This window comes from Brassica oleracea, chromosome C7 (assembly GCF_000695525.1).
Source record: "Brassica oleracea var. oleracea cultivar TO1000 chromosome C7, BOL, whole genome shotgun sequence".
NCBI classification, from domain to species: Eukaryota; Viridiplantae; Streptophyta; class Magnoliopsida; order Brassicales; family Brassicaceae; genus Brassica; species Brassica oleracea.
In genome coordinates this window covers 8,663,283-8,673,007 of record NC_027754.1, presented here as the reverse complement: position 1 = coordinate 8,673,007, position 9,725 = coordinate 8,663,283, and the positions used below count along the sequence as shown (strand labels likewise).

The window sequence follows — 9,725 nt, the reverse complement described above, 5'->3', positions numbered from 1 at the left end:
GAGGCGACTGGAAGAGCTTTAGGAGTCGCCGGAAAATAGCAAGAGATCGTTTGGTTTCTGATTTATGGGTGGTGGATTTTTGGAAGGGTTTAGAGACAAGGTCGTGCTGATAACGTGTTGTGAATGAAGAGGAGAACTTGTGTGTATTATTAGGTCGACCAACTGGTCTTTATATACATATGGTAATGACGGTCTAAGTACTGGATCGACATGAGATCGTACTTATCCTTAACTAGATAATGACTAGCAATACGTAAGATAAACACAAGAGTAGATAGGCGCCAGTATGATCCTGCGGATGGGCTTGGCCCGTCTTGCTACACGGGCTGATAAATGGGTCGATCACTAAATGGTTTATAACAAGTTCGTTTTTGTGTTTACAGGAGTTATTATCTTTGGACCAGATTTTCATATGATTCTTTTGCAATTGGGTAATTGAAAACTAAGGAATAAAATTTTAGCCAAAGTCAAATTTGTGCAGTATGAAAAAAGATTTGTTTTTTTTTTTTGCTAAACCAAGAGTGAAAATATTTACGTGTGTCTCTAATTAGCTGACACAAAATCAAACAGGAATTTACAATAAACCATATAATAAATTGTGTGTTCGTCGGTCTGATCAACAAAGTTAGTAAAAAAATATATGTATTGTCTATAAGAAATGAGAAGTCACACTGAGATATATATATTGTCAACCTAAATACATGTTTAAAGTAGTTTTTCTCCTCTGGAGATTAATCGAAGGTGATGCATAGTCCCTAAAAATAGAGCAACAATTCTAATATTGATTAATGAACACAAAACGACAATTTTAACAAAAACACCAAATATAAAGAATGTGAAATTGAAACAGTATCTCAAATATTCTTGAGAAAATCATTTTATCATTTATCTATGCGACCATCGACTAAAGTTGTCAACATGGGTGAAATACGACAACACTCATACAAACGTAACATAGCTCTGCTAACCTTCTCATCCATACTAACATATCGTGGCGATTGGTTTCGGTGGTTTTTTGTGAAGGAAAGCTATTTTGTCCTTAAATTTCAGTTTTGGGATTGGTTTATCTTAGTCTCGTTTTGGAACCTTTTTTGGTTTTAATTTTGGTTTCTCTTTTTTGTATCTTTATATATTGTTGAAATTTTATATGTATTCTTAAAATTTATGTATTGGCTTATATTATGTATATTCACAAAAATATTATTTGTTGACTAAATCTTCACCAAATTTTAGTAATGTTATGTATTTTTGCTAATTTTATCGTTTCATTTGAATGAAATAGGAAATACAGATACTGCGACTAATAATTATATAAAGTGACACTGATTATATACATGACAATTCTCTCAAATAGCCATTTTAAGTTTTTGTCATAAAAATATCTCTCAAACGAAAATAACCAAAATAACCCTTTTTATTTTGAAAATTTTAATTTTAATTTTGTTATTTTTTAAAATTTAAAATTTTATCCCCAAAACCCTACACCTTAACTCTAAACCTTAAATCTAGATTAGTTAACCCTAGACTAAAAATGTATTTTTACCCTTTAATAAAACTTATTTCGGTAATTTTTCTCATTGAAGGCTATTTTTGTGACAAAAACTTAAAAATAGCTAGGGTATATATATTAAAACACTAATATTTTTCTTAAAATATATAATGTTGAAGGTTTTGCAAATTCAAATGGCTATTTAAAAAATAAATACGGGATACATTTACAATATTGGTTTTAGTTTCAAAAACTGTTAATTAATTACTGTTTCGTTTGTTAATTGTTGTAGCGTAAATAATTCATGTATGTATATTTTAATATATTTCTCTGAAAATATATTTTTAACACATGATACCAATAATCACATACGATAGCAAACCTGCCCAAAAATTAATTGCTTCGTTAAACTATCTTTTTTTATTATACATTTTATTTAGTTCATCTTTTACATTTGTGTTAAAATAGAATTGTTAACCAAAATTTACACATCAACCCACTTTTCTAAGCGAATCTCTTTTCTTACAACACAACTATTGATGGAGCTCTCTATTCTTCATCCAAAATAAAAACAACACAAAAGGAACCGGTGGAAGCATTTAAGTACTTTAATGCAGTTCAACGTATGCAACTTGATCTTCTTCTTTTTTACCTGCACTCACGTCTCTTGCTCTCTCTCTCTCTCTTGAATCTTCCATAATTCTTCAGGAAAGGACAACATACAAAAAAGAAGTTGTTCCAGTGGAGGCATGAGACTCTTGGTGGGATTCTTGAGGGACAACTTCTGGTTCTGAAAGATCAAAGATGATGTTTTGATATGCCCTCACATGTCTTTTCATTTTCTTTTTGGCCTTACTTCTTCCTTGGCTCAACCAGGTTGGTTTTCCAGATGTATAAGAAACTGTTTTGGTCAGAGATCACTCTGCTCTAAACTCAGAAGTATTTGAAAAAGCCGTCTACAAAACACTTGGGGCTGAATCTGTAAAAATCCAGTCAATGGAGCTCATTAGTGACTTTAAAATGAATAAGATAAATAAAATGTAAACTATGAATAGCCATCAGCCAAGAGCTTATGACTTTGAGATAGTCGTTTAAGTCAGGAACGGTAACAGCCATAGCCTCAAACAAATACTCTTTGGTTTAACTGAAAGAGCGGGACGTACAGAGCTCCTGCAGCAGCCAGTCTGTTGCATGGATCCTAGAGCAGAGCCACTGAAAGATCATGAACGAAGGTAAAATATTGGTGTCCGAAAATAAATGCACCTGAAGGAGTACCAATGGTATGTCAGCTAATCGACATACGGGTCACTTAAGTACAAATATACATGTATATTGATATTCTGAAAGAGACATTGTAACACAAAAAAGGAATCAAATCTTAACCAGCGTATAACTGCATACTCTATAAATGTGAACTCAGATTAACCTCCCTTGCCAGTCCAAAATCAGCAATGTTAATGATAAATTTAGAGATACATATCTTTTGCAACAACCAACACAACATATACAAAGAAGAACACTTTCTTATAGCCAGAGGGAAGAGAAAGAGAGATAAATAAAAAACCTTTGAATTGGAAGCTGTATGAGAAAACGAAGCAACTTTCTCTTCTTGGAGTTTGGTTTCAATGTCTGAATTCGATCTAAATGTGGATAAAAAATGTGTAATAAGTTTCTACTGTTATTAGGAATAGCGAGGATGAGTCTCAGAGGATGAAGCCTTGCCTTTTTATAGGTGGGATCTATCTTCGCAACCTGAGTCTCCATAGCGAAGGTAAACTCAAGATGCCTGTTTCGTCTTTAAAACCATTAGCTAGACTGAAACCGCTTATTGGAACTCATCAAACTACAGAGAAACGATACCGATGAATCTAAAACGTTACACAATAAAAGAGTATGAAAGAAGTCTAACCTCAATGGTGGAAGGAAAGCGAGCTGGAGAGTTGGCCGTTTCACCAAACCTAAGTTTTCTAAAAATTTTTCAGGAATTGAGAGGATGATTTGGAAGGGAAGAAGGCTTACCTTTTATAGGTGTAGATACACGGCCTTGCAGAAGAGCAAGTTGCATTGAATGTCAGATCGTGATTGATGTGGGTCGATGGAGTTAAGAAGGTGATAAAAGCGATGAATCTGTAATCAGAATGTTTTGATTGATTATGACGGAAGACAAAACGACACAATTAAAGACGACTCCATTGTTGGTGTCAGGATATGAACTTAGTCGTTGTTGTCGGAGATCGAATCCTATATTGAAGATGTGAAGACGATAAGCTTCTCTCCATATCGGGCTTGAAAGCTTGAGTAAAATAGAAGACCAACAAAAAAAGCCCACAAATATTATAGATAACCTATTAATGAAACGCAGAGTTTGAACGGATGGATACGAACGGAGCTAGATCCAGAATTTCGTCATGAAAATTCATCTCACATCACCCTCCCGAAACTCCATTGCCACTCTAATTATCCAGAGCTCGAATAACACGATAGAACCATATAACTGGATGGTCGTCTTTCTTGTTTTTGTTTTTTTAATCAGTCCCAAATTACAATCGTCCAAAGCCCATTCAATACACCCCGTGAAGCCCAAGTAGAACCCGAACGAAAGAAAAGAATTAACAGGGAACTGGACATGTGTCAACCAGTGGTTTAACGAATTACTGACATAGCAGCATAGGAGAACAGATGAACTCTTCTTTATAATAATAGATATATGTCAAACTCGGTTGATTTCCATAAAATTTAAATAGATAGACTAATCCTTGTGAACGGCATTATAAATATGGATTGGAATACAGAAATGAGATACAAACCCAATGTAGCTATTGTTTTGATTGTTTACAAATATATCTGCAGCATTATTATGGAAGAAATTATTAAGATCAAGATTAAGGAATAAACTCATAATTCAAAACTAAAACTGTAACGACCCAAATCTCGGCCCGAAAAAATTTAGCCCAATAAAACTCAATTACATTGCAGAAAATCTTAAAGTTTTCTTATTTAAGATGAGATTTCGTGGTGGCCTCTGACAGAGATTTTTGGGGATGGCAAAGTCCTGCCGGAACGTCAGCGGAACATCCACAAATAGCCACCATGAAAGAGAAGTCATCCCACCATCCGAAAAGAGAGAGTAGAGCTCTGCAGACACGTTTTGGGGGAACAGAAGAACGATCAATCAAATATGAGTATTTCGAAGCTAAATTTTGAGGTTATTTTCTACACTCATAGATATATGTGTATCAGAAAGCAGACCGTCATTTGGAATTTTTATCTAAGATTTATGGTTGTTTCTTTGGGACTGATATCTACAGATCGGATCCGCGAACAGTCAACTTCATCAGCGTTTTACCGTTGATACAGAAGGAACCAGGGAACGGGCAAGATATCATTGGAAAGATCTCGATGCCAGATTTTCAGATCATCTATCCGATTGTCAAATCGACGTACGGTTAGAAAGTTATTGACGTTTCTTCTTAGCGAAGAATAAAGCTGTTGAGTTGCAGAGACAGTTCTGACCAGTCTCGGTGTAAGTGAGAAACGGTCGAGAGAAACAAAATCTTTCAGTCTTGAAATTTGTCAGTAAGTAGTTAATTCTCTTATCTATCATCTCCTGCAAGCGGATCGTTATTCCGAGTTATTTTCTGAGAGTTATGCTTGTTTTTGTGAGAGGTGTTGGTGCAGTTTGCGTTTACGACCAGCCTGGAGATGAAGCTACTTTGGTTAAGCACATGGTGTCCGATCAGAGTAAACTTGGTGTCTATGGATAGAGGACATATAGGACTACATTATGACCGGAGGGATCTAAAGGTTAACGGTCAGTTCTTGAGTTATTCATCTGTTTTCTCTATGGTTCAGCTCTGCAAGAATATCATATTGATCTAATTTTAGAGAGCTCCGGAGTTGCTTTGTTAGAGCCGTCAAGATTCGGCATTTCATCAGGTTTCTTCAGAACCCGTGGCAAAGGTGAAGGTCTATTCCGTAAATCCCGTACCAGTGTAGAATTCTCTCTATCGTAGTTTAGATTTTGAATCATGATCCGTCTGTTTGAATTGAACCTTGATTGTTAGATAGTTCGTTAACTGTAAACTGGAACTAGGGGTCTAGAGGATTCAACTGTTGATTTGATTGCGTGATGTTAAGAGATGCGATATATATATCTATGTACACATATTTATGAGTAAGGACTATGTGCGCGGGCGGGGGCTCTGAGATGTCTGGGCTAGCGACGCTACTTTGATTGTGCGGGTAAGGGTTCAGAGACTTCTGGACTTGCGATGCTACAGGTGCGGGCGTGTGGTGCAGATACATTTGTACCATGGACGCTACTTGAGAGGGCGGGGATACAGAGACAGACTGTACTAGCGACGGTACGTATTATATATCCATATGAGGAGATGCGGGGTGTATGGACTAGCTATATGCTATCATTGCATTGTTTGTGTTTGTGTGATGCGCTAGGCGTCGTGTGTGTTCATGTTAGAGCTAAACTTCCATAGTGGGAGTTCTATTTACTCAAGTCAGTGGTTTGCAAGTTTAGCATCCCATACCTCACGGAGTAACTCCCCTGTTACTCACCCCTCTTTCTTCCCCTTTCAGATGAGACTGACGAGAAGGAGTGATTGCTATCGGGCTGGTGCTTTGGGAGTTTTATTTCCTTTCGTTTTCAGATTTGCAGTTTTTATGCTTTTACCGATATTTTCGAGATTTATTATTTTATTTGGATTTATGACTATTTATTGGATTTACGACTTTGGAATTGACTTTTGAGAAGTAATAAATGGAGATTTCAGACTTTTTATTTATTTAAGTTATTTTAGAAAATACGGTTGTTACAAAAACTCTCTCTAAATGATCTCTAAACTCATAAGCTATGAATCCATGATACACCTTGACATATTTTTATCCAATCTGTTATAAACGTGAAGATATGAAAGTCAAATAAAGGTGCACCGAATGTTGTAGTGTTCGTGAATTTATGTGGAGCCCATTATCACTATGCGCTCACAGTGACTTTAACTTTTTTACCACTATACATATGAACGATTTCGTCCTTTTGTAATTCACACCTTACCATTTCTTCTTCCTGTTATAAGAATTTTCTTCTTAGCGATTTATCATATATGAGTATTATTTCCTTTCTGCGGATATAAAATTTCGTATTTATTTAAATTTTTCAGTACAGCAAAATTATATATTTTTATGATACGTTATTAGCACGATCACACTTCGAAACAAAATGGATCACAATACTAATAGAACAAAATCCAAGAAAACAATTCGAGAAATATGTATACCATATAGTGAGACTATTTCGAGACAAACGAGATATTTTTCTTATATAAACGGACAAGAATTATTGTCAATACAATATCAAGTCCTGCAGACGTGATTGAAGGAACTGGTAAAGCCAACTTGACGTTGTCAAATGGAACAAAATTTTCCATAAACAATGCTCTATATTCTCCAAATTCTAAAAAGAATCTGTTAAGTTTCAAAGACATATATCTTCACAGATATGATACTCAGTCTGCAAATGAGGATGGAAAGAAGTACATGTATATAACTTCTGATAAATATGGCAAAAGGCATATACTAGAAAATTTTCCAGAACTTCCTTCTGGATTACATCATACTTATATCGATGCAATCGAATCCCATCTTGTTGTAAAACAAAATCCATAAGATTTTACATTATGGCATGATCGCCTCGGTCATCCAGGCACCACAGTGATACGTAGAATCATAGAGAGCTCACATGGTCATTCACCAAAATCTAGGAAATTTCTTAAGGGAATAAAATGACATGTGTTGTTCTCCTGGAAAATTGATATTAAGGTCATCGCCAACCAAAATCGATAAAGAATCACCAAAGTTCCTTGAAAGAATTCAAGGCGATATATGTTGGGGTCGAAATCGGTCACGACAGAATCAATGTTTAGAAACTACCGTGAAGACATTTTCTTTCTTTAAGGTAAAAGAACATGAGAACTAAAACCTCGTATGATTCGAAAAAGAATCAAAGTAATGAGTTCTCACGAAAGATATATTCGATCTGTTACAAATTGCCTTTCAAAAATACAATAAAACGAGAAACCGTCACGTCCCAACTTCTCATCGTCTTATTGTTTTAAGTCCATCTTGTCACCACAAGGAGATCACACACTGACCATCTCGCCACGAGACGAGACCACTCTTACTCGCCATTTCTTCAACAGGTGACGATACCATCTCTTCCTCGTTGCCATGGCGACGATACCATTTCCTCATCTCGTCGCCTCATGGCGAATGTCCTATGTCTTCAGATAGGTTAAGGATCCTTGCCTTAGTGAGATTTGGCTGATCAAAGTGCATGAACTGATCAAAAGGGTCGATCAGTCCATCAGTACGGTCGCTGGTACGTGCAGTATGAGGCAATCGAGTCAAAAGAGAGAAGTCTCGATCATTTTGTGAAACCTCATGATCCAAGTCAAGTCTGGCATGATCTTTCTCAAGTCTGGCATGATCTTTCTCAAGTCTGGCATGATCCAAGTCAAGTCTGGTACGGTGAAAAACATGAACCTCGGTTGAAATGTTCAGAACGTCCTGAACTCCATGCTGAGCTGGTTCCATGTAATGATCCGTGGACTGCGGCACATCACTAGGGGTCTAGAGGATTCAACCATTGATTTGATTGTGTGATGTTAAGAGATGCAATATATATATATATATGTATGTACACATAGTTATGAGTAGGGACTATGGGCGCGGGCGGGGGCTCAGAGATGTCTGGGCTAGCAACGCTACTTTGATTGTGCGAGCAGGGGTTCAGTGACTTCTGGACTTGCGATGCTCCTGGTGCGGGCGTGTGGTGCAGAGAAGTTTGTACCATGGACGCTACTTGAGAGGGCGGAGGTACAGAGACAGACTGTACTAGCGACGCTACGTATTATATATCCATATGAGGAGATGTGGGGTATATGGACTAGTTATATGCTATCATCGCATTGTTTGTGTTTGTGTGATGCGCTAGGCGTCGTGTGTGTTCATGTTAGAGCTAAACTTCCATAGTGGGAGTTCTATTTACTCAAGTCAGTGGTTTGCGTGTTTAGCATCACATACCTCACGGAGTATCTCCTCTGTTACTCACCTCTCTTTCTTCCCCTTTCAGATGAGACTGACGAGCAGGAGTGATTGCTATCGGGCTGGTGCTTTGGGAGTTTGATTTCCTTTCTTTTTCAGACTTGCAGTTTTTACGCTTTTACCGATATTTTCGAGATTTATTATGTTATTTGAATTTATGACTATTTATTGGATTTACGACTTTGGAATTGACTTTTGAGAAGTAATTAATGGAGATTTCAGACTTTTGATTCATTTAAGTTATTTTAGAAAATACGGGTGTTACAATTTGGTATCAGAGCGGGGTTCTGTCTCGGCTCTGACCCGGGATGGCGATTTGTTGGGACGTGGTTTCGACTCGGTTTTGACTCAGTTTTAATTCGGTTTAATCGATTTTAAAATATTTTTGAATCTCGGGATTTGGGAGTTTTAAAAGAAGAAAAATATAGCACCTTTTCGTTGAGTGACTTTTAATCCAATTGTCTTTTTATTGACGATGAGTAAAACTCATCGTCATCCGTTCTCTAGCTAACAGGGTTTCATCCAGATGTTCGAGAGATGGTTGATGTCACAGTTTGATAGATTGCTCAGGTGTCTATTAGTTTCGTCAGCCGTTTTCGGAGATTGTCCGCATGTGGATGTGTGACGTTGTTGCCACCACCCAAACTTCAAGCCATCTCTCCACGAGTTTTCGTTATTGGAGATTATGTGGTATGAGATGTGAGCCATGAGTTGGCATGTGCTATTCGTGTGTATGAGTAGAGTTACTGCAATGGAGGCATGGTTATTTTGTAAACTCGTGGGGATCGCTTTTGGATTGGGGTGCGACAACTTGCTTTGTGTTATATCGGATTTACACTTGGTATGTTTTCCAGTTTTTGGCAGTGTTGATCATTTCAGAGATGTGTCAGTTCGGACAGCTGACATAGAAACGTTGGGAGCTATTTATATTGATTGTTGTGTACCAGTTATGCTTGGAGGGCCGATTGGTTCAGAAACTCGTTAGAGATGGAGTTGTGTTTTGCGATATCATTCTTGCGATGGACTTGTTATCACGACATCGAGTACTGTTGGATTGCCTGATGGCAAGAGTTCACATTTCTGGAGCATAGCAGATTTTATTTGCATACATGCTACATGC

General features: G+C 37.0%; 2 long non-coding RNA genes across 2 annotated transcripts; both read right to left on the bottom strand.

Moving 5' to 3' along the window:
* Positions 1-1,886: 1,886 nt before the first annotated feature.
* LOC106301206 lies at positions 1,887-3,131 on the bottom strand. The gene is made up of 3 exons (XR_001262174.1): positions 3,054-3,131; positions 2,653-2,701; positions 1,887-2,468 (listed from the first exon to the last, which is right to left on the bottom strand). It is a non-coding gene; the product is annotated as an uncharacterized LOC106301206 (long non-coding RNA).
* An 80-nt stretch (positions 3,132-3,211) lies between these two features.
* On the bottom strand, positions 3,212-3,974 carry LOC106301205. The gene is made up of 3 exons (XR_001262173.1): positions 3,835-3,974; positions 3,399-3,730; positions 3,212-3,332 (listed from the first exon to the last, which is right to left on the bottom strand). It is a non-coding gene; the product is annotated as an uncharacterized LOC106301205 (long non-coding RNA).
* Positions 3,975-9,725: the final 5,751 nt, after the last annotated feature.